Source organism: Schistocerca cancellata, chromosome 2 (genome assembly GCF_023864275.1).
Source record: "Schistocerca cancellata isolate TAMUIC-IGC-003103 chromosome 2, iqSchCanc2.1, whole genome shotgun sequence".
Classification (NCBI taxonomy): Eukaryota; Metazoa; Arthropoda; class Insecta; order Orthoptera; family Acrididae; genus Schistocerca; species Schistocerca cancellata.
In genome coordinates, this window is record NC_064627.1 from 695,398,344 (window position 1) to 695,426,150 (window position 27,807).

At 44.0% G+C, this 27,807-nt stretch overlaps 1 long non-coding RNA gene across 1 annotated transcript in view; it reads left to right on the forward strand.

The window, feature by feature from the left end:
* The window catches only part of LOC126147902 (uncharacterized), a 297,732-nt gene that overhangs the window by 150,370 nt on the left and 119,555 nt on the right, over positions 1-27,807 (forward strand). Inside the window, exon 3 of the long non-coding RNA XR_007530360.1 lies at positions 11,926-12,090. This is a non-coding gene — a long non-coding RNA (uncharacterized LOC126147902). The remainder of the gene's footprint in view (positions 1-11,925; positions 12,091-27,807) is intronic.

The window sequence follows — 27,807 nt, forward strand, 5'->3', positions numbered from 1 at the left end:
CCGATTAACACCCCACCACCACTTCCATCTCCGGTAAAGCGAATTCGCTCTTTCTAGACAACTCATAACGTAATGAAACACACTGTCGCGTGAGCCACCGTCCATGCGCATGCTTGAATGAATAAGCTTGTCCTAATCTCACAATACATAAACATACACACGTATCTTTTCCGTAATTCTCAGTAGCAAACTTTTGAGGCTACACACCCTAAAGCGCAGAATGGGCAAGCATTGTAACAATGACAACATTTTAGGACCCCGAAATTCATTCATCATACGTTATTTTATGTCAGGGTCCTCATTCTCATTTGTCTTCCTTCCATTCTCTTAATTTATATCACGTAGTGATGCTGACACTCCGAGCACAATATTAACGCTACATGTTCCATTTTATACTGTTTACAAAGCAAGTGAGTAGAAAATGCATTCGAGACTCTAGCGTTAGCTATTCTTGTGGCTTTAAATTCCCTCTTCAATGATTCATTGCTTCGAGTAATCTGGACAGCATATCCTTCGAAATGAAAGGAAGTAAGACTAGAGTTTAACGTCCAGTCTCCTACATCTGCATCTACACCTACATCTACGTTCAAACTCTAGAAACCACTTTGAAGTGCATAATGAATGGTACGTCCCATTATATCAAGGAGTTTCTTCCCGTCCCATTTGTGTATGGTGCCAGACAATAACGTTTGCTTTAGTGCCTCTGTGCGCGCTGTAATTAGTGTACTCTTGTCTTCACAGTTCCTACAGGAGAGATACACAGGAGGACGGGTAAATGCCTGGATTCTTCACTTAATGCCGGTTCTTGAAACGCTGTTGGCGGACTCTGGCGAGATACCGCACTTGTCTGTCTTGAGGCGTCTCCCAGTTCAGGTTTCTCGACATTTCCGCGACAGTCTCCAGAGGTTCAGACGAGTTCGAGACCATTCGAGCCACCTTTTTTCTGTATATATTCTATATTCCCCGTTAGTTATATCTGGTACGGTTCTCACATACTTTAGCAATATTCTAGGATGGACGGCAGGAGTGTTTTGTAAGCAATTTCCTTTTAAACTGACTGCATTCTGTCAGCATCCAACCAGTGAACCAAGGTCTGCTTTTCACCTGCTTTACCTGCGACTGAACCTATATCGATATTTCATTTCATATCCCCACAATTCGTTGCTCTCACGTATACTCTTAGTCTGGATGGACGGGACAGGAAACCATCCGAGACCTTTCCAAAGGAACACCCCGAACGTAGCTTTAAGTGATTGCTATTTGGTTAGTAAAACAGCTGATGACGGTCGAGGTAGAGAGGATATAAAATGTAGATGCTCGTGGAAACAAAAGCGTTTCTGGAGAAGAGTAGTTTTCTAACATCGAGTATAGATTTAATTGTTATGAAGTATTTTCTGAAAGTGTTTGTATGTCGTGTAGCCATGTATGGAAGTGAAACACGGACACTTTTGAAATGTGGTGCTACAGAAGAATGCTGAAGGTGAATTAATGAGGAAGTACAGAATGGAATTTCGGATAAAAGAAGTTCGTGGCCCCACTTGACTAAATGAAGCCATCGGTCAATAGGACACATTCTGAGGGTAATGAGGAAGAAGTGTGGTGGTGGGGGGGGGGGGGGGGGAGGAATATGTAGGAGAAACCAAAAGATGAAACCAGTAAGCAGGTTCGAAAGAATGTAGGTTGGAGTAGTTATTCGGAGATGAAGAGACTCGCGCAGGATCGAGTAGGTTGGAGAGCTCCATCAAAACAGTTTCGGAGTGAAGACTGCAACAACAACAACAACAGAGTGGATCAACTGAGCGCCACCTGAGATGCCGACACTGTTGTGAAGGCGCCGGTAGGACTGCTGCTCTCTAACACAACTGCGTGTGGGCGGAGGCCACGCGTGTCACGCTGTTCCTCCGATCGTAGCTATGAAGTCAGGCATGGTGGACGTGGTGGGCACTGACTGTCAGTCGTTGTTATATCGTGCAGGGCTGGCAGAGAGCGCGGTAACGCTGCAAGTGCGCAGCAGGCCGCGTCTGGCGGGGCAGTGGAGCGGCGTGCCGTGCGGCGCTTGCCAGAGTTTGTTGCTCCCTTCCGCACGGCGCTTGCTGTCTGCGCCGCGCGCTGAGTCAGAGCGCCCTCCCGCCCGGGCAGAACCCGTTCCGTGGACGCGGCTGCGTCACCTTGAGCGCTACCAGCTGCTGGGTTTGTTGCTCGCCGGCGGCAGTCCGCGAAGCTCCACTACAACCGCAGACTCCCTTTCCCGTGATACTGTTCGCATAGCTGGCTACCTCAGTATGTTTCTTGCGAAAGATACTCGAGCGGTGACGACGTCCTTTCCCCACCGTGACAGGAATACTTTCGGCATCATTCGTTAGTCATTACACTGCCACCAGAGTCCAACAAAAAGAGCGAAAAGGTGTGGTAATACGTCATCGAGCTCGCCTGTGAACGGATCGGCCAGCGTAGCTCCAGAAAAGCGTACCTTCTTCCTGAAGTGGAGGTGTGGGGTTCTTGCTCCGCACCTGGTGTGGACGTTGCATTGAAATTTGCCGTTCTCGAGTGAGGGAAAACGGCATAAATGCACATATGTGTGCGTAATTAATACGTAGAGTTTGGTTTGTGGACGATAGTACTATACTGGGCATGGTTCCTTTGGAAGTGGTGTTCCCTTACCTTTCTCCGATCTCTGAAACGACTTACCCACCCAGATGTCGGGGCACCTGAAGTTCAATTTATTCCGATGAACGGTGCAACTTCTCATTGTTCTCAAGAACAGAATAGTTCTAGATGGCTCTGAGCACTATGCGACTTAACTTCTGAGGTCATCAGTCCGCCAGAACTTAGAGCTACTTAAACCTAACTAACCTTAAGGATATCACACACATCCATGCCCGAGGCAGGATGCGAACCTGCGACCGTAGCGGTCGCGCGGTTCCAGACTGTAGCGCCTACAACCGCCCGGCCACCAGGGCCGGCTATTTATAGATGTGAAAGACGAAGTAAACAACTGGATTAGGATCGACCAGATATTGAATCCCGAACTTTTAATTTTGTAGTCCCGTGCTTTGTAGTGTCCATCACCATTCTCGATGCAGATTTATGGAAATTCGTTGATTAATTAAATTATCTCTGTACTAAAAAGTGTAATCCTTGTCAAAGGCCGGCCGGAGTGGGCGAGCGGTTCTAGGCACCACAGTCTGGAACCGCGCGACCGCTACGGTCGCAGGTTCGAATCCTGCCTCGGGCATGGACGTGTGTGATGTCCTTAGGTTAGTTCTAGGGGACTGATGACCTCAGAAGTTAAGTCCCATAGCGCTCAGAGCCTTGTCAAAGGTGATACTACAGTGTAAAAGATAACATTGTCCATTGTAGGCTGTGAATTTATCTGGAGCGAAATGGTCGTTTTGTGTGTGTGTGTGTGTGTGTGTGTGTGTGTGTGTGTGTGTGTGTGTGTTGTGCGCGTGTGTGCGTGTGTGTGTGAGAGAGAGAGAGAAAGAGTGAACCGTAGGTCATCCACTATTGTTATTAATCTTGGAGTTGTATGTTTAAGTGTCTATAGCCAATATTAAGTGGTGTCTCATACTACTGATTTTCTCTGCTGCTATGTCAGAGGTATTATAGAGGTATTTTGCATTGTTACCCTCACATGTCAGCAGGACTTTGGACCTGAAGTGCAGTTTAAAATTAAACATAAACTAAACAATAGTAACAATGATAATACTTAATATTTAATTTATTTACTGGCTGAATACCTGGCATTGCTCTATGTATTTATTCTTACCTTCTACTATTTCATCTCCTATTTCCCCTCTCTCTCCATCTGCTCCTACTCCCCACTTCTTTCTCCTCCACCCCCTCTCTCAGTCCACCTACTCTGCCCCCACTCAGTGTCCCATTTCCACTCCCTCTGCCTCCCCGTCTCCTCCTCTCCCTCTCTCTATCCATCTCCTCCTCCCCTTCTCTGTTCATCACCCTCTCCCTCCTCTCCCTGTCCATCTTCTCCCACTACCACTGTTTATCTCTGTTACCTCTCTATCTTCTTCATTATTCTCTCTCTATGGCCATTGTCTCCTCTATCCTCCCTCTACCCATTTACTCCTCTCCTCTCCCTATGTCCATCTATCCTGTTCCCTCTGTCTCTCTCCTCCTCTTCCGTTTCTCTGTTCATTCCCACCTCCCGTTCTCTTCCTCCCCTCTGATCGTTCCCTCTCCCTCTCTGTCCATCTCCTCCTCCCCCTCTCTAACTGCCCACTTCTTCTCCTCTTTCCGTTCTCTGTTGGTCTCCTCCTCTTCTCCCTGTCTCATCATCTCCTTATCTTCCATTTCTCTGTCAATTTCCCCCTCCTCCTCTCTCTATACGTCTCCTCCTCAACCTCATCTGCCTCCATCTCCTCCTTTCCCCTCTCTGCCTGTCCATCCTTGTCTTTCCGCATTATCACCCCTACCCCAATAGGAAGTTCCTGGTTCTTACCCCACAATATTTCTTTACAGGTAGCGAGATGTATAATACATTTGCTTGACATTGATCTTGGGGTTTAGGAGGAACTTCCTATCTGTGGCCTTGCCTTTGTACGCTCATGTCACACATATATGATATGTTTTACACATATTTGCACACATATTTCACTTGTATCTGTATCGAAATTCGCCCTGCAGTTTAGTTTGTACACAGCCCATTATTTACGACACCATATCTCCTGAACTATGTGTCGTACAGTTATAAATTTTTGTAGGTACGTTCAGCGGAATGTGAGGATACCATCTGCAAAACGTGATGCGAATGAAGTTCGTAGCAAACAAGTAATAGTTTAAACGTGATGCACGATGCGGTAGTTTTTCACGCATCTCACTGTTTATGACGTATCAAATGAACAATACCTAATACAGTGATATAATTTTGCTGGTACATTCAGTGGTATGCGTGAATGCTGTCTGCAACATGTGTCGCGAATAAAGTTAGTAGTAAAAAAAGTAATAACTTAAGACAGCATGCCTGATGGTACAGTTTTACTGCATGAACAGTGAAAATGTACTAAGCGATAAACTTTTTTCCTTTCAAAATTTTGTTTGTGTTGTCACCGAGAAACAGTTTCGTAAAGGTTTGAAATGATGTTTAAAGTGTGTTGTAAGTCATTAAGTGCTCTCACTCCCAAACACTGAATGTCTATAAAGTGGCTATTTGCGCGTTTGTGAGCTACGTTTCTTTTTCAACGCCAACCCTTACCCCTTTGACAGGTAAGTGGTTTTTAACCCTTTTAACCCCACAGCGATTCTTTAGAAACAGTAAGTGATGTGTATACCAGTTTTGGCTGAAATCGGCTCAGTAGTTTAGGAGGAGATATGAAACATACGTACACACATACATACATATAAACTTACGTACACACATTGTATAATATTTATGTATTTTAACGGATGCTACAGCTCTTGGTCGTTGAGTGACTGTATGAGGATATAGGATGTCTTAGACAAAACTTCTATTGTTGTGATGAATAACAGCTGGTTCTAGATGTAGAAAAATGTAAGGTAATGTAGATGAGTAGGAGAAACAAACCTGTAATGTTCGAATACGGCACCAATAGTGCATTGCTTGACACAGTCTCGTCGGCTAATACGTAGGCGTGACGTTGCAAAGCGATATGAAATAGAACGAGCACGTGAGGGTTGTGGTAGGAAAGGCAAATTGTCAGCTTCGATTTATTGGGAGAATTTTAGGAAGTGCTGGTCTTCTATAATGGAGAATGCTTTCAGGACGCTTGTGCGAGCTATTATAGAATACTGCTCAGTGTTTGGGAACCGGACGAGGTCGAATTAAAGGGAGATAGCGAAGCAGTTCAGCGCCAGGCTGCTAGATTTTTTACCGGTAGGTTCGATCAAAATATAAGAATTACAGAGATGCTACGGAAACACAAATGGGAATCTGTGGATGGAAGGCGACGTTCTTTCGAGAAACACTGCTGAAAAAATTAGAGAATCGGCATTTGAAGCTGACTGCAGAGCGACTCTACTGGTACCGACGTACATTTCAGGTAAGAACTACGAGGATTTGGAAATGCGTCAGGTCTGTGTCTTTTAGCCGTTCTCCTTGTTCGCTGTCCGTCTTCGTCCCTTCACCGCATGTGTTCCTGTTTCTATGCGTTTGGCCGCTGATGACCATGCTGTTTAGCGCCCGAAAACCTCAAACCACACACACACACACACACACACACACACACACGAAGATAAGAAAAGAGAGATTAGGGCTGGTAGGGAGGCATATAGACGGTCGTTTTTCCCCCACTCTGTTTACAAGTGGAACAGGAAAGGAAATGTCCAGTTGTGGTGCAGGGTACCGTCCGCCACGGACTGTATGGTGTCTTGCGGAGTACGTATGTGTGTAGAGGTGACGTGGATGTAGATACTTATCTACTTAGCCGCAAATACAAAAGTAATTATGACAATAACGTGAGCCGACTGTACGTCCATACAGCTGCACCACGTTTTTTCTTTTACTCCAGCCATTCTGAAATTCTATTGTTTGCTTACATCACTACAAGCGAATATCAGGAGAACGCTTACTTCAAAAAGGCCGTGGCCTATTATCTTTCTCCTCGCCACCTCGACTGCACACAGATGTTACGTTTCTGACGATCTTTATGTAGAAAATATATTCAACATTAACCTTCCTTGTTTCTTCAGTGACGATAAGAAAAATACACGTTCTTTTGACATAAGGCTAATAAACTGTAATACATCCTTTGACAGCAATGGAATCTCCGTTCTGTATGTACCAGAAAATGTCAAAATAATTAGATTCTCACCATTTTGTTGAATTCCGTAATTGACTCCCGACTCACAACATAAGTTTTTCCTCTACGCATTTCAGTGCTTACGGAGCCAATTTGTGTACGCTGCATTCAGTGTGACATCGTTGCAGTACTTTCGAATGTAATTAATTACTTTAAATTCTTGCAGCAAAACTGTAGCTGTTTCAATGGGCTTTTCGTAGATTATGTAATGAATATGGAAGCGTATTCGCCGTGTTAGAACCAAAACAAAATCGATTGTGTGTTCGTACCTAGTAACAGAGATGGCTGACTGATTGTCTCATGGGGGACCTAATTGATTCTAGAAACTATCAAGGATTCTACTTGGTGCGACGACAGGTACAGGATGCACTTCGTCTCATGAGGACGTTGAGGACCAACTTGAAGAGCACGTAGTGGCTCTGGTTTGGAAAAGCTGACACTAATTTCTGGGAGAGTGGCGTAATAACCTCTTGTCCCACTGTTGTGTCGACCGTGACAGCGTTCGCAGAGGATGACGCAGGGGTGTCGGCAGCAAGTAGTCCAAGAAACATGATTGCGCAGTTTATACATAGTCCTGCTTTCTAATGGCATAACATGATTGCACGCCATTAAGTTTGGCATATCCTGTCCACTATCTCGACGAAATCTTCGCATCGAGCCTGACGGCTTGAGATGGTCTGTCCATATGGTTCTCCACTTTGGCATATTTACAGGGTAACTATGATCCAGATTTTTCCTTAATATTTAATTTACGACATCCCAATAGAGCAAGAGAAATATCCACTCGTAGAAATTCTGATCACAGCAGCCGTCCGCTACTTCGGCAGAATCGCAAGATGTATGGCATTGGAACTTCCTGCCAGATTAAAACTGTGTGCCGGACCGCGATTCGAACTCGAAACCATTGCCTTTCGCGAGCAAGTGGTCTCCCGACTGAGCAACCCAAGCACGAATCACGATCCGATCTCACTGCTTTCTTTCCGCCAGTACCTCGTATCCTATCTTCCTACTTTCCAAATTTCACAGAAGTTCTGCAGGACTGGCACTCCTGAGAAACGGCATTATTGAGCGGGAGACCCCAAATGGCCTTCTGATGTCTTTCTACTTGACGCTACTTCGAAGACTTGCGAGTCGATGAAGATGAGCTACGGGCATTGCGAGATGTAAACACTTGTAACATCGAAATTGCATCTTTTTGTGGAAGATCTTATACACATAGGGTGTGCTACAAATACTAGGCCTAAAAGTTTGAAATGGATATTATTCGGAGGAAAAATTACAATTCGAAATGTAGCGTAATAGAATATTTATGTATTGATGTTTCGTCTTTGAGACAAACGTCTAGGAGTTGTAGATCACAATCATGGGGAACAACTTCTGTTCGAGGCAAAATGTTCGTAGTCGCTCTCCAGAGACACTATCCTTCCTTTACTATTTGCTGGCTCTGGACTTCACCTTATTGGCAGGCTCTACTAACGAAGTACGCAGCATAATATCTACCCTAGTAATCTGATAGAAGATTTTCAACAAGAAAACAATGAGAGTCTCTAAGCGGAGAAAGGTAGTTTAGAAGCGAATCAGGAACTCCAATCTTGCATGACTTACGGTTTTTATAGGGAGCAGATGACTGAATTATATGCAACACACATTACATATAAACGCCATAGGGTGACGCCGCCCTACCGCCTCCCATGGTGGTGACCAGTCTTCAACGACCCCTACCATCATAGCGAGGCTGCAGCGAACATTTTGTCTCTAACAAAAGTTAATCCTCACCCCTAGACGTTTTTCGTGAAGTCTTTCAAACATCCTGTATGTGTACATTACCGATGTCCCACCTGGGAGACGCCAGGTGCATTTTCTCTGGCGTTTTGGCATATGTTTACAGTTTCGTTTCTTCAGTGTGCCGCTGGAGTCAGCCCAAACAAATATTACCCATCAAATCTCTCATGTGAGCGCCAATGTTATTGAAATAAAAGAACTGTTTTCCGTTAGTAAGAAAATTACTGTTAAAGCAGAGTTTGACGTGCCCATACTATAGAGCGGTCCCAGTTTAATCTAGTTTAGCATTCTTTTTATCGGCGTGTGTTAACAGGGACAGTAAGACATGTGTAACAACCAATACTCCAGCAGCAACTGAGCAGCGCTGCTGTCTGGCGGTAGCAGTAAGCACGGCCAAGGGCGGTACTGCCGCTGCTAGAGCACAGGTTATTCTTCATATTTTATTGTCTCTGTCAACACATATCGATAACATGAGTGCCTCACCATACCAATTTGAGACCGCTCTATCGAATGGGCAAGTAAAAACTGCTTTAAATACTACTTTGTTTATAATGGGAAACTCTTATGCCGGACCCAAGGTAGCCCCTGAGGGCCGACAACCCATATTACACCACAGTGGACAGCGTTGTCTATGTCCAAGGCGTACCAAAAACTCCTTGGTAAACACCAGTTATTTACAAACAAGGTAATGGAAAAAGACATTCCGAGCACTACTTCCTGCAGGGGGAACTTGAGCCACGGCCTGCAGAAAGTATCACTATGCCGAAAGCTTATTGGCTGAACACAGCTATTTAGGGGCTAGAACCAGCCCTGAGGTTCAGGTCACTCCAGATGCCGACCTTGTGGACTTCGACCGCTGAAGATTACGTCTTCGTCTCTGAATTGGACTTTCACTAGTATGTGTGTGTTACCACATGCCTTTGTGGAAAATCAGAAGTGAACTTTTGTTTGCCTCAATTAGGAGGCTTTTACTGGCATCGTTATTGTTACCTTTAGATTGTTGTTCAGTCATCAACCTTGTAAACGTACGTAAATAAAAGTTGTGTTTGTAAAAAATTGCGAATTGTCAGTCACTACAGGAGACAAACCGACATTTTCCGTCGGCACTGGGTGTCACATGAAATATGTGATGAATGTTTGGGCTGACACCAGTTAGACATTGCAGAAACAAAATTGCAAATATATGCCGAAACACCAGAGAAAATGGGAAACGGCGCCTGAGGACTCTTAGTAGATACACCATTATATATATATATATATATATATATATATATATATATATATATATATATATATATATATTCCTTCTTGTATTGGGTCCATATAAGGAAAGACAACTATCTCGTCTCCGTCAGACAAAAGCAGAAAACGGAAGGAGCGATATAACTGCTCTAAGATAGCACCCCAACCGAAAAGTACTATCATGAAACAACAGTCTCTGGCGAAACTACACGGAAAGATTATCGTCGCTGATGTGAGAAGTGAATATATCGCTCTGGAAAGCATTTACTCGTAAGCAAAACCAACATGAGCGGATTCAAAGTTTAGAATATTACCCTGTCCAGACAGTTCGCTGACACACTGGTTTTTGTGCTGACTATGAAAAAGGTATATCATGATAAGTACATGTCTGAAGCAGGTACAAATGATTACACTTCTGACAGCAAGGACCGTTTAACGTGATGTAATGTCACTAAGTGACCTGAGGATAACCGCTTGATCTAAACAGGCTGTATGTAAATGCATATACATTATGCAGCTGTTTTTGGTGGCGTCCTTTAAATACACTGAAACTGGCAGCAGAGTTTCCGAAGAATACTTTGAACTAAGTTGTGAATGCTGGTGGTCGTTACTTTGGGCGGTTTCTACTTGCTTCAACTGTTGCTGCGTGGTGTAAGTTGTTTATTTCAATAAGAAATTAAATATTTAATTCTAGCATTTAGTTCCTCGTCCGCAAGTACTCAGCAGGGAACCCCTACTATTTACGTAACTGTTGGACAGAAGGAACGAGGCACAGAGTATAAGAACCACATTGAAGCGCCAAAGAAACTGGTATAGGCATGCGTATTCAAATACAGAAATGTGTAAACAGGCAGAATACGGCGCTTCTGTTGGCGACGCCTTTGTAAGACAAGTGTCTGGCGCAGTTGTTAGATCTGTTGCTGATGCTACAATTGCAGGTTATCAAGATTTAAGTGAGTTTGAACGTCGTGTTATAGTCGGCGCACGAGCGATGGGACACAGCATCTCCAAGACAGCAACCAAGTAGGGATTCTCCTGTACGAATTTTACGGTGTACCGTGAACATCAGGAATCCGGCAAAATATCAAATCTCCGATATAGCTGCGGTGACAAAAGATACTTCAAGAACGGGACCAACGATGACTGAAGAGAATCGTTCTACGTGACAGAAGTGCAATCCTTCCGAAAATTGTTGCAGATTTCAATGCTGGGTCATCAACAAGAGTCACCGTGCGAACCATTCAACGGAACGTCATCGATATGAGCTTTCGGAGCCGAAGGCGCATTCGTGCACCCTTGATGATTGCACGACACAAAGGTTTACGCCTCGCCTGGGCCCGTCAACACCCTCATTGGGCTGTTGATGACTAGAAACATGTTACCTGGTCGGACGCTTGTCTCCAGGGGTCAGTTCAAACTGGTGAAGACTCTGTAATGGTGTGCGCCGTGTGCAGTTGGAGTAATATGGGACCTCTGATACCTCTAGATACGACTTTGACAGGTGACACGTACGTAAGCATCCTGTGTAATCGCCTGAATCCATTCATGTCCATTGTGCATTACGACGGACTTGGGCAATTCTAACTGGACAATGCGGCAACCGACACATCCAGAATTGCCACAGAGTGGCTCCAGGAACACTCTTCTGAGTTTAAACACTTCCGCCGGCTACGAAACTCCCCAGATATGAACATTATTGAGCATATCTGAGCTGCATTACAAGGTGCTATTCAGAAGAGATTTACACCTCTTCGTACTCATACGGATTTATGGACAGCCCTGCAGGATTCGTGGTGTCAGTTCCCTCGACACTACTTCAGACATTAGCCGAGTCCATGCCACATCGTGTTGGGGCCTTTTGCGCTCTAGCGGGGAGCGGGGGCCCTACACGATATTAGGTAGGTATACCAGTTTCTTTGGCTCTTCAGTGTATATCGACGTTTTCTAGAGCAGTGTACGTTAACACCGCAGCCATATGACACTAAGTGGCAATACATGTTTCAGTCAACGTAGTTTTTGTTTACGCCTGTCAGTTCACTATTCCATGTTTTACTGTATTCTTTCAGCATCGGATCATTGTTAATATGCATGACAACATATATGTTGTGGTTTATATCCTTCACAGGACTCCTCTACTACTGACGTCAACACCGTCTCTGCCACATCTGCGTTCGCTGAGCGAGACGTGCGTGGACGACGCTGACTCTGCCGCCAGTAGCCGAGGTCAGCTGAGCGGCGGCTGAAGCGAGCTGACTCAACGGGCAGCCCAGCAGGGCAGGGCGCGCCACAGGTAGGCCCCAAGCTCCCACACTGCGTCCAAGTTATATTGACAACCGTGCTACCCCGCAGACATAATCAGAGATGCTCTTTGCGCTATTTCCAACAAGAGAATATCCAGTCTAAATAACGACTGCAATCCGAATCGGTATCCGAATGGGAATATCCCAAATGCGTTGTGAGAAGTAATTACACGTAAGTACTTTAACCAGATGTTTCATGTTAATGTAAGAACGAGAGGAAGGGTCTAATGTCTCATGTAATGTCCAGGTGTCAGTAATGTACGTACTGCTACTGTTGATGTGTGAAGCCTTCAGTTCGCAGACTGCTTTGATGGAGTTCTCCATGCCACTTCATCTCCTCGTAACTACTGCAACCTATAGGGTGACAGTTATTGAACTATATGAAATAAAATTGTCATAACTTCTGAACGCTTTGCGTTAGGACGTTCAGACCACACGGTTGGCCGCGGGGCGTGATGGGAACTAGTACGCGCTGCATGGTTTGGTTTAGCGACGAAGCCTACTTTCATTTGGATGGGTTCGCCAATAATCAAAATTGGCGCATTTGGGGGACTGAGATTCCGCCTTTCGCGATCGAGAAGTCTCTTCAACCTCAACGGCTTACTGCGTGGTGTGCAACGTCCAGTCACGGAATAATCGGTCCGATATACACTCGTGAAATGGTTGTACGGGAAAATCTCCACTTCATCGCTACCTCGAAGATGCTGTGTGCCATCGCCCGTGCGCCGACTATAACACGACGTTCAAACTCACTTAAATCTTGATAACCTGGAATTGTAGCAGCAGTAACCGATCTAACAACTGCGCCAGACACTTGCCTTATATAGGCGTTGCCGAACGCAGCAACGTATTCTGCCTGTTTACGTATCTCTGTATTTGAATACGCATGACTATACCAGTTTCTTTGGCGCTTCGGTGTATGTTAACTGTATTTTCTTCTCCAGTAATGTTTCACTTGCTATTGAAATTCTGCATTTTATATCCTGTCTATTTAGGTCAACATCAGTTATTTTGTAGCCCAAATAGCGTAACTCGTCTATTACTTTTAGTGTCTCATTTCCTAACCTAATTCTCCCAGGATCGCTTGATTTAATTAGGCTCGATCCCATTACACTTGTCTTACTTTCATTGATGTTTGTCTTATAATCTCTTTTCAAGAACTATCAATTCCATTTAACTGCTGTTCCAAGTCTTGTGCTGTCTATGACAGAATTACTATATCGTCGAGAACCTCAAAGTTTTTATTTCTTCTGCTTGAACTTGAATCACCTTTCCAAACTTGTCTTTGATTTCTTTTCCTGCTTCTCAGTCGGCGGATTGAATAATAACGGAGAAGCCACACTCCTTTCTCAACCACTGTCTCCCTTCCATATCTTCGACTCTTATAATTGCAGTGTGATTTCTATATAATTGTAAATAACTTTTCGATCACTAGCAAGAACTCCAGAGTTCTTGCTAGTGCAGTCGGCCGGTGTGACCGTGCGGTTCTAGGCGCTTCAGTCTGGAACCGCGTGACCGCTACGGTCGCAGGTTCGAATCTTGCCTCGGGTATGGATGTGTGTGATGCACTTAGATTAGTTAGGTTTAAGTAGTTCTAAGTTCTAGGGGACTGATGACCACAGATGTTAAGTCCCATAGTGCTCAGAGCCATTTGAACCATTTTTTTCTTGCTAGTGTACCGTCAACACCGAATCTCACACCTTACGACTTCCATCCGTTTGGCCGAAGAATAATGCACTCCACGGAAAACAGTACATGGGATGATGGGCGCCCGCATCTCGTGGTCGTGCGGTAGCGTTCTCGCTTCCCACGACCGGGTTCCCGGGTTCGATTCCCGGCGGGGTCAGGGATTTTCTCTGCCTCGTGATGGCTGGGTGTTGTGTGCTGTCCTTAGGTTAGTTAGGTTTAAGTAGTTCTAAGTTCTAGGGGACTTATGACCACAGCAGTTGAGTCCCATAGTGCTCAGAGCCATTTGAACCACTTTTTTGGATGATGGGCAAGTTGTTGATGCAGCAAGACGACTCTGCTCCTCTAGTAATTAAGATATTAACGTAATGGACACAAATACTCTTCGAGCGACACAATGTTAAATTAACTTTAGCTGTGACGACACCACCTTAAATACCTTTTCATATGTCCTGTCACTAGTTTGTGAGATAAAAGCTTGAGGGTATTGTGTTACGAAATAGCTCTTAAGTGAGAAAACATGTGAAGCATAGCGAATTTCTCTGGAATGTGTAACAGCAGATGTAATAGTCTAATTGTGTTACATAAGGAATTCACTGAGAATAGTATAAAGAGACACTTATGATGAAAAATCACTCTATTAGTTTACATGAACGTCTACTTTTAACAACAAGAAAAATTCGCAAATGTTTTATGAATTGCTTTAATGGTTATTTTCCTCTCTTCTTCTATTTATTGGCCTTGATTTCCATATCTTCACGAAGTCGGCACGTTAATTATCGGAAATGCTAATGGTAGTGAAAGAGGATAGCTGGATGCCCTTCCTGGCGCCATCCCTTTTCTGCACGGTACGGAGTTTGTACACCCCCAACTGTCTGCCTCTAGTGTTGTCCCATTTGAAAGTGTGCCAACGTTGTCATAATTCTTTTCGAAGTGTGCAACTAAGGTGGGACGTGGCTACTGCTGCGGTCTTCTCCTAGTCGGATGTGTGAAACAGCCGGCAAGCCACAACCAGACTATCCGGCACACCGGCATTCGTTGATCCGCCGAACGCATTCGGTCCGGGACCGCCGTGCCTTCCTGAATCAGCTTGCTAACGCGCGCGGTTATGTGGCCAGGTAACTGCATTAACGTCAATGAAAATTAGTGTCTGATTGTTTCACACATTTAGTGCATTCACAGTCTATGGACCACAATGAAACACATAAATTTCTACCATAGTGGACGTAATCGCCTTGAGAGATTCAGCAGCTGCATAGATATTTAAAATAATCCTTATTTATTGTTCCGTTTCAGTTGCAAATGACTCTATTAATAAATCGAAGTGTGATCAGTGAATATACTAACATGCCACTGTTTTCTGTTTGCTGTGATTTCACCTCTTCTACGTCAGCAGAGTGCGTAACTGCTTTCACTTGCAGTAAAAATCGCAGCGAATAACTTTCATACTTAGCTGTCTTGAAAGAAATTTTCCCGCCGTGGTGTGAATTGTTGCCCATTTTGACAATTATGTACGTTTGGATTGAACATGCAACGTGGCATGGACGGCTTCGACATCAACACAAACATCTGGAAGATGTGCTCTGCACAAAAGATTTCGTAACACGACAGAAACTTCTCAAGTTGTGTAATGGTCAATTACAGCCGCAGAAATGGCTATCCAACAGTACTTAATTCAGTGCAGCACTCTTCTGGAAAGGCGGGTTTGTAAAATATTTTATATACACTGAAGCGCCAAAAAAACTGGTATAGGTATACGTACTCAAATACAAAGAGACGTGAACAGGCAGAATGCGTCGCTGTGATCGGCAACGCCTATATATAAGACAAGTGTCTGGCGCAGTTGTTAGATCGGTCACTGCTGCTACAATGGCAGGTTATCAAGAGTTAAGTGAGCTTGAACGTGGTGTTATAGTCGGCGCACGAGCGATGGGACATATCATCTTCGAGGTAGCGATGAAGTGGGGATATTCCCGTACGACCATTTCACGAGTGTACCGTGAAAATCAGGAATCTGGTAAAACATCAAATCTCCGACATCGCTGTGGACGGAAAAATATACTTCAAGAACGGGACCAATGACGACTGAAGAGAATCGTTCAACGTGACAGAAGTGCAACGCTCCGCAAATTACTGCAGATTTCAATGCTGGGTCACCAAAAAGTGTCAGCGTGCGGACCACTCAACGAAACATCATCGACGTGGACTTTCGGAGCCGAACGCCCACTCGTGTACTCTTGATGACTGCACAACACGAGGTTTTACGCCTCGCCTGGGCCATTCAACACCGACGTTGGACTGTTGATGGCTGGAAACATGTTGGCGGGTTCGGACGAGTCTCGTTTCAAATTGTATCTAGCTGATGGACGTGTACGGGTATGGAGACAACCTCATGAATCCATGGACCCCGCATGTCAGCAGGGGACTGTTCAAACTGATGATGACTCTGTAATGGTGTGTGGCGTGTTCAGTTGGAGTGTATGGACTCCTGATTCCTCTAGATACCACTCTGACAAATGACACGTACGTAAGCGTCCTGAGTGATTACCTGAATCCATTCATGTCCATTGTGAATTCCGATGGACTTGGGTAATTCCAGCAGAAGAATGCGACACCCCACACGTCCATAATTGCTACAGAGTGGCTCCAGGAACACTCTTCTGAATTTGAACAGTTCTTTTGGTCACCAAACTCCCCAGATATGAACATCATTGAGCATATCTGGGATGCCTTGCAACGTGCTGTTCAGAAGAGTTCTCCACCACTTCGTACTCTTACGGATTTATGGTCAGCTCTGCACGATCCATGATGTAAATTCCTTCTAGCACTACTTCAGACATTAGACGAGTCCATGCCACGTCATTTTCTGGTACTTCTGCGCGCTCGTGGGGGCGGTACACGATATTAGGCAGGTGTACCAGTATCTTCGGCTCTTCAGTGTACGTGTTTGTGTGTACCAGTGAACTCACCGTGTTATGGAATTGCGTTCTTAGGGGGAAAAGAATGTCGACGGAACTTTGCAGCTAAACCTCTGGGATAACGCACGTCATTACTTATGGTCACCACAGAATCAATCACTGTAACTCCCAAGGTCACGGTAGATGCATCATTCGAGGTGTAATTGAAAGTTTCATGTAGATGTCATTGCGAATATACGTACATCACTAATAAAGTATGTTTTGATGCAATGGGTGACGTTTCAAAAGACTACGAATTTTAAGCTAACACACGACGTAGCGGTATGATCAACAAACGATAACACTTTTTTGAATGGATATAGCTACAGCTTTCCACGAAAAAATTTGTTCTGAAAAAATGGCACCTCATGTTTCGTTGTCTCCCATACTTGTGTGTGCTATGGTTTTCCGTATGTCCAATAAAAAGGGAAATTAGTGTTTGAAGTCACGAAAATTAGGAGAAAATTAAATCAGGAAGACAAGTTGCTGTCATAGGGGTCATCCCAGCTTTTACCTTGAGTGATGTAGTGGAACTTTGGAATGTCAAATCTTGTGTGTTTAAATTTAATTTATTGGACTTCTGTGCCCAACGGAGAACTCAACCGTATCAACTAAAAACAAAAATCGAGCACACGTCCTGCCCCAAAAGACAGTGTGATGAACGCCAGAACATATAATCGACGTTAAGTAATAGTGTGTGAAATCTCAAAAGTGTTTCGTCACTCACCACAGAGCTGTCTTCAGCCCCCCCCCCCCCTTTCCCCGCTTTCCACCCCACCACCACCACCTCCAGCTCACGTGCGTCCTGCTTACACCCCTGGCACAAGTTCACAGAACAAATCGCAAGACACAGGCCGTCCCGACTTTAAAACTGAATAACATGGAAACAAAGACCGATAGAAGAAGGTAACAAACGGTATATTTGTTGTGTAACCTACAAGAATTATAAACGGAAGTTTCGAAATAGTCGTTACAAATGCAGCTGACCGATGGCACTGTACGCTGCACATTAGCATGCTTAAGTAAACTCGTTTTCTGCAAAACGTCTTTGGAATCGCAACACAATCTTTGCAAAACGTCCATTGGCCATAGTAGAGCGGTGGAAACGAACAAAGGAACTTGCCATTACGCCTAGTAGTAGCTCAACGGAAATGGTTTCAGTTGCGAAACATATAGACTGCCTGCGCCAGTAAATCTGGGATAATTCGGTATGATATTCGTATGGTCGGCCGCTATCTTCCTTGTGCCACTCTGTGCCTGGTCGATCCTTCAACGCTTGCTGTATGATGACAAACTGTTTCAAAATTTCAACGTACCGCTCACTAGTAATCGATTCTCGGATGAAAAAGGAAACGATAATGTCTCTGCTGCATATCACAGCCCACACGGTGACTTTGGGAGAGTTCCGTGGTTTCGCTTCACACAAATGTGGATTTTTCGGAACTCCAGAATCGCTACTTTTGGTTATTTGACACTACACTAAGGTGGAAGTCTGCTTAGTATGTGAACAGGTGCAGCGAACATCAAATCCTTCATTATCAATTATTGTGAGGATCTGGGTCTCAATGTGAGCAGACAGCGGTTACTGGTATGACCTGTCGGCTTTAGATTTTGAGCGCAAGCGTGTGTACAGAGTTTTTGAGCACTGTATGCGCCCTGGAACCCTTCAGACCAGTCTCTTCTGCAACCCTTCCGACGTATTTCCTCGGATGTTGCTGAATAAGTGTAGAACTGTGGCGACATTTTCTGGATCAACTGGAGTTGGGGTGCAGCCAACATTCCCCGCTAGGTCATTAGCCACAAACCCCCTTTACAGTTTCACCTAGAACTTGCGCATTAGTTTCGCAATGGGCCCTTTCGAAATATTAAACCTTGTTTGAAAACTGCGCCTTTCCGTAATACCGTCTTCTCACCTTTGATATTCCAATGCCAAAAACACTCTTCAGTGGAAAACATTATTTCAACCGTTTCCTTCTGTACGTTAACTTCTTTTCGCGTTTCAGTGGTGGAAGTGATCGCTGCAGGATTCGCAGTACTGTTTGTAGGCTCTACGTGTTGCTATTGCTGTGCCATCTGTTTGTAGCTACCACTTTGAAACATCTCTATAAAATTCTTATAGTTTTTGACAGTACCGTTTGGTGTAGCCTTCTATCGATCTTTCTTTTCATACTATTGAGTTTTAAAATCAGAGAGTTGCTTGTTGGACACTCAGTAAATATGCAGGGTGGTGAAAAACAGACTGAAAAACATGTAACAGTGTTGCAAGTGTTTGCTGAGAAATAATGGTTACGAAAAAAATTCAACGCACTGCACCGTTTTCCAGTCAATTAGTATTGAAGTTAGCCAGTTAGGTCTTTGCGTGCACAAATTCAAGCGGCCCGCCATATACAGGAAGTGTCAGTTGTTCTCATATCGTAGACGATAGTGCATGAGACTGTTCAGCCTCTGGCTCGTGTTCGATCCTTACTGCCGTCCCATGTCCAATTTTAGTACCTCTCTGTTGTTCAGTTTTAGGAAACCAAACGAAGATCACGTTTGACGACAGCGTTTTGGGGGTAGGGGTCTTTGAATTAGCGCACACAACGGCTTGATTGGCTATCTTCAGTGCTAATTAACTTGGAAAAGGCGAGACGCATCGAATTTTTTTCTTTAAGTTGTTTCACAACGGAAACTACGCTACAGCACCCTTGCAAGCTTTTCAGGCTGTTTCTGACCAACCTGTATAAGCTTGTTACGAGAAAGAAAATGAGAACGGTATACGTTGAAATACTTTGATATTTAAAAAATGGTATAATACTAATAATTCAGTATAGGAACTTATTTAATTTTACAAACCTTAATAACTTTAAAGAAGAATTTAGGTACTAGCCATGGCCTAATGAGAGAATTATCTCTTCGTTCCGTTGGAGTAGATCGTGAAAGCCATAGAAACTCTTTCACAGTTAAACTTGACAGAGAACGAAGTCCCTCTGCCCCCTCCCCCTTTCCCCACTAAATGGCTGGAAATTACAGGTGCTGGTCAGACGGTGTATCATTCCCAAAAGTTACATCTGAAACGTACCCTTTAGAAAAATTTATGAATTACTGTGCTGATAAACCTCTTACGTTATTTGATTTTCAAACAGCTGAGCAGAACTGAACGTACTCAGACATTTCGCTCTTTACCTATTCTGATCAACACTAAACTGACACACAATATTTTTAGCGCAACGCAATCTGACTTTCAATAATCTCTACAAAAGAATCGCCCTCATTAACAATAACCTATACCTTTCATGAATCACTTACCTCACAAAATCTTAGTTACTCGAACTACTGCAATACAGCGAGCGCCAATACTGCCAGCTAAATAAAAGACTCTAACTACGGAAGGCACTAACTACTGATAGGCATACTTAGCAAATGAAAGATTTTGATAGAGAACAAACAATGTATTTACCTTAATAGTGTTCAAAAGTCATAATATATATATCAGTTCATGACATCCAGTCTTACAAATTTACTGTCTCTGATAGACACACGTCCAGATCATCCGCTCTCAAAACTCCGCCATCTCTCTCCCCACATCCACCACTGCTGGCGGCTCACCTCCAACTGCGCACGCTACGCGCTGTTCACATCCAACTGCCCAACACTAGAATATTCCAACAATGCAAACCAGCAACAGACTGCACACAGAGCAGTCAGTGATTTTCATACAGAGCGCTTCGTGGCGTTACCAACATAAAAACCTAAACAGCCACATCTATTGCATCTTTCACAGCTCTAGTGCGTATAATGTAAATGACCTATCATCACCAAAGAAGATATAATGTAAATCGTCAAAGAGCACGCCTTTCTATCGTGCGACGCAGTGTTATCAGAATCCAAGGAGTCTTTAACGTTTTTGGTCCAGGATAATATTACAATGTAAACTGTGGGAGTTGCTTTGCGGCAACGATCGATCGTCGCACAGTCTAATATAAACGTTAAAAAATCACATTCTAGTTTAGAAAATCTACAGAAATTGAGAAGCTATTCATCTCTAAAAAGTACATCATCGCGCCCATAGCCAAGTGTACGACCGTATGTACAATTTTTCAACGACTTGCCTCGTCGTCTTCATCAGATGCTGCAAGCAATGCGCTCGCTGTACGGACTCGAACAGGCACATAGTAAGGGCGTCAGGCGACGAAATACTTCCTATAACAATGTACTCACCAACTCGAATTCACATCCTGAAATACGCCGTCCGTCAATCACGCCGGCATCCTCGGAAATCGCATTCTTCCGTAACTCTTTCAGAGTTGTGTAAAGTAAGGCATGTCGCACTTTTATTCTCACTGAAATATAAACTTATTTTCTCTTTCTTTACTGATTCCCCTCCTCGTTCGCAGGTCATTTCACCAGTTGTAAATTTCCGAAGTGCTGAAAGTAGCCTATCAGTTCATATCAAGCTGAAGCAGCCTGGCAGCCAACACACCACACTGCTCTAATCAAACCCTGTGACGTTTAAAAGTTCTCATTGGGGTTCACAGAGTATGGATTTTGTGCTTGCAGTGCGGCTGCGTAGGTATGTAGTTTTCAAAACAATTGTCTAATACTGACGGAGTAAAGTAGCCTGTCTTCACAAAGTAAAATCTTTGTGAAATTGCAATCTGCTATAAATCTCTTATGAAATAACTATACAGTCTCGTCTGTTAATAATGGTTCAGGATTATTACTAATGAATGAATCGTCCCGTTGATACCTTTTTTTCAATTCTCCGTTATTTACAAAATCCATAATTCGCATCACATTTCCGAAACGCTTCTGCAATAGAATTTTGTCTTCTGAAGTTGAACACTCTTGCGTGTTTAAAAATTGTCGTAGTGATTTCATCAATTTTGATGAAACAGTCTGAGTTAGTTTCTAGTTCTCCCTTTTTGCTCTCCTATTCAGTCTTACCAAGCCATCTCATTTCTTATACTTCTCAATGAAATTACGTTTCCATTTCTCTTTGCTGATGCAGTGAAACCTTGTATCTTAATGATGCGGAAGTACTCAAAGCAGCATGAGAGCTCCACCCATTATTCTACATGAAAGTGTTCGCAAAGTAAATTAAAAAAAAATGGCCATTTGCGAACAGGATCCGCGCACTGAGCGTTCCGTGTAAACTTAATTATGTATATAGACATTTCATCCATTCCGGAAATCGAGAATCAAGACTGCCTGCTATCGACATTGATACTGGTAAGATATCCGTCCCAGGGATTCCAAAATTTTCGAGAACGTTATAATTTCAGTAATATAAATTTGGCAGCGGACTGTTATAATAATAATCGGTAGTTCTCCGTTCAGGCTGACCGGATCGCGACGGTAAAAGTCAAACATCAGGCAAGGAATGACTTTATTGCTAATACGACGTGTTTCGGAATTCATCCATCATCAGGTACCCAAGAGCGATTACTGCACGTAGCTATGTCATTTGAGCGTCATATGCACTATAAAGTCATTTCGGTTTTTGCCGTTACGACCCAGCCAGCATGAATGTAGAAATACAGATTTTTTAATTTCAAGTTTGATGTCGGATAACAAACTAGAAAGGAAATCTTTTTTGTGTTACTTAATTAGAGATTTACAGTTTTCGCATTTTTTCCTTTGCTTGTACTGTGAAGCCTTGCTTCCTCCCAAATTTAATGATTCTAGGCCAACAGGAAGTACCCTATGGTTTTGACGAGTGAATTTGAGAATATCAAAATATGTAATGTAAATGGCCTTATCTTTGGACTGGATTGACTTAAAAGCTTCAATTTTGTACATCGCCAAGATACCATAGGCTTCACTCAGTGCGTGATATAATTTTCAACTTGATACGTGTACCCGTTTCTGACAAAAGGAGGTCCAAACAGTCGGACAGGCAGACGAACGAACGACAAATCGATCCTATAAGGGTTCCGTTTTTACCAAAGCAGACACGGGATCCTAAACAAACAAACGTTGGCCTAGTAAATCAAACGTATTGTGACCGATGAACGTTAAATCCAATCTGCACTGCACTAATCTCCTACAACTCCTCTTCGGACATCTACAAGCTTGATATCTCGTTGGTTTGCTGGCGCTGTTTTATTGTTATCCTGTACTATTAGTTTGCTGAAGAATGGCCGTATCTTAAAGAGTATCAGAATACACAGACTGTCTGCAGTCGGACACTACTATCATCCAGAGACAATATGTAACTTCTTAGGGCTAGAATTATCTCTGCAGCTTACATTAATGTACTGAAACCACAAGTCCGATTTTATCAACCTTTGTGGAGATGTTCATAATGTAACAGATGTTAGATGGTTAAACTTTCATTCCATTCATAGCTGATCTTCTTCATTCACATTGGGATGAGGTGCGACCCGCCACGGGAACGATTACTCTGCCAGATACTGACTAGCATTCAGTTTCGTTTCCACCATTACCAAAGCAGTCCTGTTTTGGGCCGTTGAGTAGCTCCCCACAGCACGATTGCAGGAACTGAAGAGGAACGGGAATTGCTTTCTGTGACGTTTCACCAGGTCGTCTACGGACGCGTTGGTGTCGATCTGACCGCCTGAAATAGAGGCGTGACTCCTTGCTGAACGCTCAATGCCATTTGGTCAGCACCCGTTATACAATGATTGCACTACAGCCAACGGTTTGGTGCGATCGGTCAGTATGATGCTGGGGTGTCCCTCATGATACTGATTTGACCTTTCTCGAAGTTCGAAAGGTGGCGGCAACTCCACTTGTACGTCCTCCGGGAATACTGTGTTGCGATCTCCACGTCAGAATTTCCAGTGGCGTTAGAAGCGCCCAATACCTATAACGAACTCACGCCATTCTTCCTTTGTAGGAATGGCTTTTCACTACACTGAATACAATTTGGCGAAAGGATGAAATGTTAATCAACATTTTGTACAGACATGGAGACGCTGTCGTTTCATTTTTGTTGCGTCCGGCAGGCTGTTAATGGTGTAACTCCTGCGATTAAGCGTATATCTTGCACTGGCTAATGTGTGTGTGTGTGTGTGTGTGTATGTGTGTGTTTGTGTGGGTGGGTGGGTGTGTGTGCGTGCGTGTTAGATTACCCTTGAGGCACATGGCATGAGTACAGATGATTCTAGTACAGTGTTCAGACTTTATTTGACATCTTGCTTGATTATGCATTGTGTGAATGACTAATAGGCATGCTGAGGACATTGTGCTCACGTCAGTGAGGCGTGCTCGGCAAGATGGCGCAGCGGAGCGCGCGGGAGCCGCGCACGGTGGCCGATGGCCGATCGGCGGCGTGCGTCACGCGCCGTGACTCAGCCAGCGCCTGCGTTCGCGTGTGCGGAATACGCAGGTCGTCTCATCGCCCAACCCGGGCCTTCTGCTTTCCCAACCGTTATGCGCAGCTCCAGGCAAAGGTCAGGCGCCTCGACGATACGACGATTACCTTCCACTCTTCCTGTCGCTTATGCTGTCACATTTATCGCCCATCTTCAGCTAATGCATCCCCTCACCCTCTCTCATATTTGAATGACGTGTCAAAGGGTCTCAACAGTATTAATAACTAACCCTAAAATACTACAACCAATCCTCCGTCGATTCGACTATCAGAAGTAGGTTTGGCCAGAAAAATTGCTAAAAGCGTCGGAACGGTGGAATTATAAACCCTTTACTGTAGTAAAGTTTAAGAAAAATACATTTCACGGTTTACACGGTCTCTCCATTGCAATAAATCACAAAAACTCACATCGCATAGGACCACAAAATAAAGGGCGTTGATATACGGGGATCGTTCAACAAGTAAAGCCCCAACATATTTTTTTTAAAAAAAGTTATTAATACACATAGACAAACGTCCTTTTTCGTACTTCATATTTGATGTTTGTTCTGTGGACCGGTGAAGTTTGGAAACGTTCTGGCAGATGGCAGAGCCGTAGTAGAGCGTAAAAATGGCGTCTACATGCGACTCACGTTACGAGCAGTGTACTGTTATTGAATTCTCGTCTGCAAAAAAAGAAACTGTGGTGAAAATCCATAAACGTTGTCTGGAGTGTATGGCGATGCTGCAGTTGATAGGAGTACAATTGGACAATGGATAAAGAAAGTTACAGGCTGTAACTCGGGAAATGCAGAACTCCATGGCCGGCCTCTGTGGCCGAGCGGTTCTAGGCGCTTCAGTCTGGAACCGCGCGACCGCTGCGGTCACAGGTTCGAATCCTGCCTCGGGCATGGATGTGTGTGATGTCCTTAGGTCAGCTAGGTTTAAGTAGTTCTAATTAGAGGACAGATGACCTCAGATGTTAAGTTGAAACATCCCCTTAGAAAAATTATAAAATGACTGTCCTGGTAAACCTCTTACGTTATTTGATTTTCAAACAGCTGAGCAAAACTGAACGTACTCAGACATTTCTCTCTTTACTTATTCTGATCAGCACTAAAATGACACACAATATTTTTAGCGCAACGCAATCTGACTTTCAATAATCCCTACAAAACAATGGTCCTGACTAACAATAACCTATACCTTTCATGAATCACTTACCTCACAAAAATCTTCGTTACTCGAACTACTGCAATACAGCTAGCGCCAATACTGCCAGCTATAAAAGATTCTAACTACTGAAGGCACTAACTACTGATAGGCATACTTAGCAAATGAAAGATTTTGATGGAGAACAAACAATGTATTTACGGTAATAGTGTTCAAAAGAATATCAGTTCATGACATCCAGTCTTACAAATTTCGTTTTTCTGACGGACACACGTCCAGATCGCCCGCTCTCAAAACTCTGCCATCTCTCTTCCCACATCCACCACTGCTGGCGGCTCACCTCCAACTGCGCAACGCTACGCGCTGTTCACATCCAACTGCCCAACACTACAATAGCACATATTCCAACAATGCACATCAGCCGCAGACTGCACACAGCAAAGTCACTGATTTTCTTACAGAGCGCTACGTTGCGTTACCAACATAAAAACCTAAACAGCCTACTTACAAAGTCCCATAGTGCTGAGAGCCATTTGAACCATTTGAAGAGCTCAGTGATCAGCCATGCTCGGAACGTCCTGTCACAGCCCCTTCTCCATACATGCTGAATCGTGCGGAAGCTATTATTCGTGCCGACAGGCGCATCACAACTCGACAATTGGCTCCACAGTATGTCGGTCAACATTGTAAATACGTCTGCAATGATCGATACTCTCGGATATTCAACGAGGTGCTCACGATGGGTTCTACGAAAGCTCACAACGGACCATAATTGTTGGAGCTTAAAGCTTCTCTACAGAAAACAGACTTTGAATATGACGAGAGTGTAAGTCATGAATTGAAAACGTGGCTACGCCTGTAAAACAAGACCTTTTACCAGCAGGGAATACGTGCTCTTCCACAACGTTGGTGTACGGCCATAGAACGTGATGGAGACTACGTAGGAAAACAGGACATGGACAAGACATGTTGGTGCATATTGGCACCACAATCTGACTCTTAACAATAAACATGTTCTGAGAAAAAATGTGGGGAATTACTTATTAAACGACTCTCGTACATTTTTCACCCGCCGGGAACACAATGGCATAAGTATCCAAATAAAAATTGCGTCATCTCTTACACCATAATTTGAGTGATCATGTGTCAGGACTATGGAAAACAAACAATAGTTACACAAACAACAGAAGAAGAAAGTCATCTGAGAAAAATAACTGGAAACAATTTATAATGTCAAACGTGTATCCAATGGAAGCAGTCGGTCCTTGGTGAATATGGACTATGTTCATTGCTGATGGTCTACCAACGGTTTCACGCAGACTTTTCATTTTCCAGGTTATTCCTGTCGTAGACATTAACTCGCCTTTGGATGGCACCAAGACGTACTGGAAGTTGTCTCCAGAGGACGACGTTGTGGCTGACGACTGGGAAGCTGCTCTTGCTTGAAACATTCTCTTTACATGTGTTCTGTACATTTTTAGGCCAGTATTTTCGGGGCAAATACGAGGGTTGGAACTTAAATAGTGGCAACTATTTATTCACAACCGATACAAAAGAGCTACATGTTTGCATCTGTTACTGTCCTTCAAAGTAGGTGGGCGTAGTATACCATTATCTGAGCCTGTTCTGTTGACGGTGCGAATGGAGCGGTCTACTGCCTGTCGAATCTCTGGAACAGTTCTGAAGCGAATGCCACAAAGTGGTTCCTTCATCTTCGGACTCAAATCAAAGTCACAAAACCTTAAGTCCGGGAAGTACGGTGGATGGTACAGTACTTCCGAATCCCATCGAGCGAACACAGCAGCCACAGATTGCACTGTATGCGCTCGCTCTTTGTCATCCAAAATGATAGCTGGGTTGCGCAGAAAGTGCCGCCGCTTCTTTCGAAAAGCTGGTCGCAGGTGATCCTCCAAAAATGAACAGTAATACTGTGGATTGACGGTCTACCGTGGAGGAACGTAATGCGTTAGGATAACACCATCACAATCGTACACGAGAATCACCATAGACTTACCCCGCTCCATTCGCACCATCAATAGAACAGGCTCTGCTAACGGTACGCTACGACTTCCACATCGCTAGCAACGGGTTCTACACAACGCTGGTGACTACTTTGAAGGACAACAACAGGTGCAAACATGTAACTCTTTTGTATCGGTTGTGAATAAATAGTTGCCACTATTTAAGTTCCAACCCTCGTGTATGTGATCAGAAATATCCGGACACCTGGCTGAAAAGACTTACAAGTTTCTGGTGGCCTTCATCGGTAATGTTAGAATTCAATATGGTGTTCGCCGACCCTTAGCCTTGATGACAGCTTCCACTCTCGCAGGCATACATTCAATCAGGTGCTGGAAGGTTTGTTGGGGAATGGCACCTCATTCTGCACGGAGTGCTGCACTGAGGAGAGGTCTCGATGTCGGTCGGTGAGGCCTGGCACGAAGTCGGAGTTCCAAAACATCCCAAAAGTGTTCTGTATGATTCATGCCAGGACTCTGTGCAGACGAGTCCATTACAGGGATGTTATTGTCGTGTAACCACTCCGGCACAGGCCATGCATTATGAACAGCTGATCGATCGTGTTGGAAGATGCA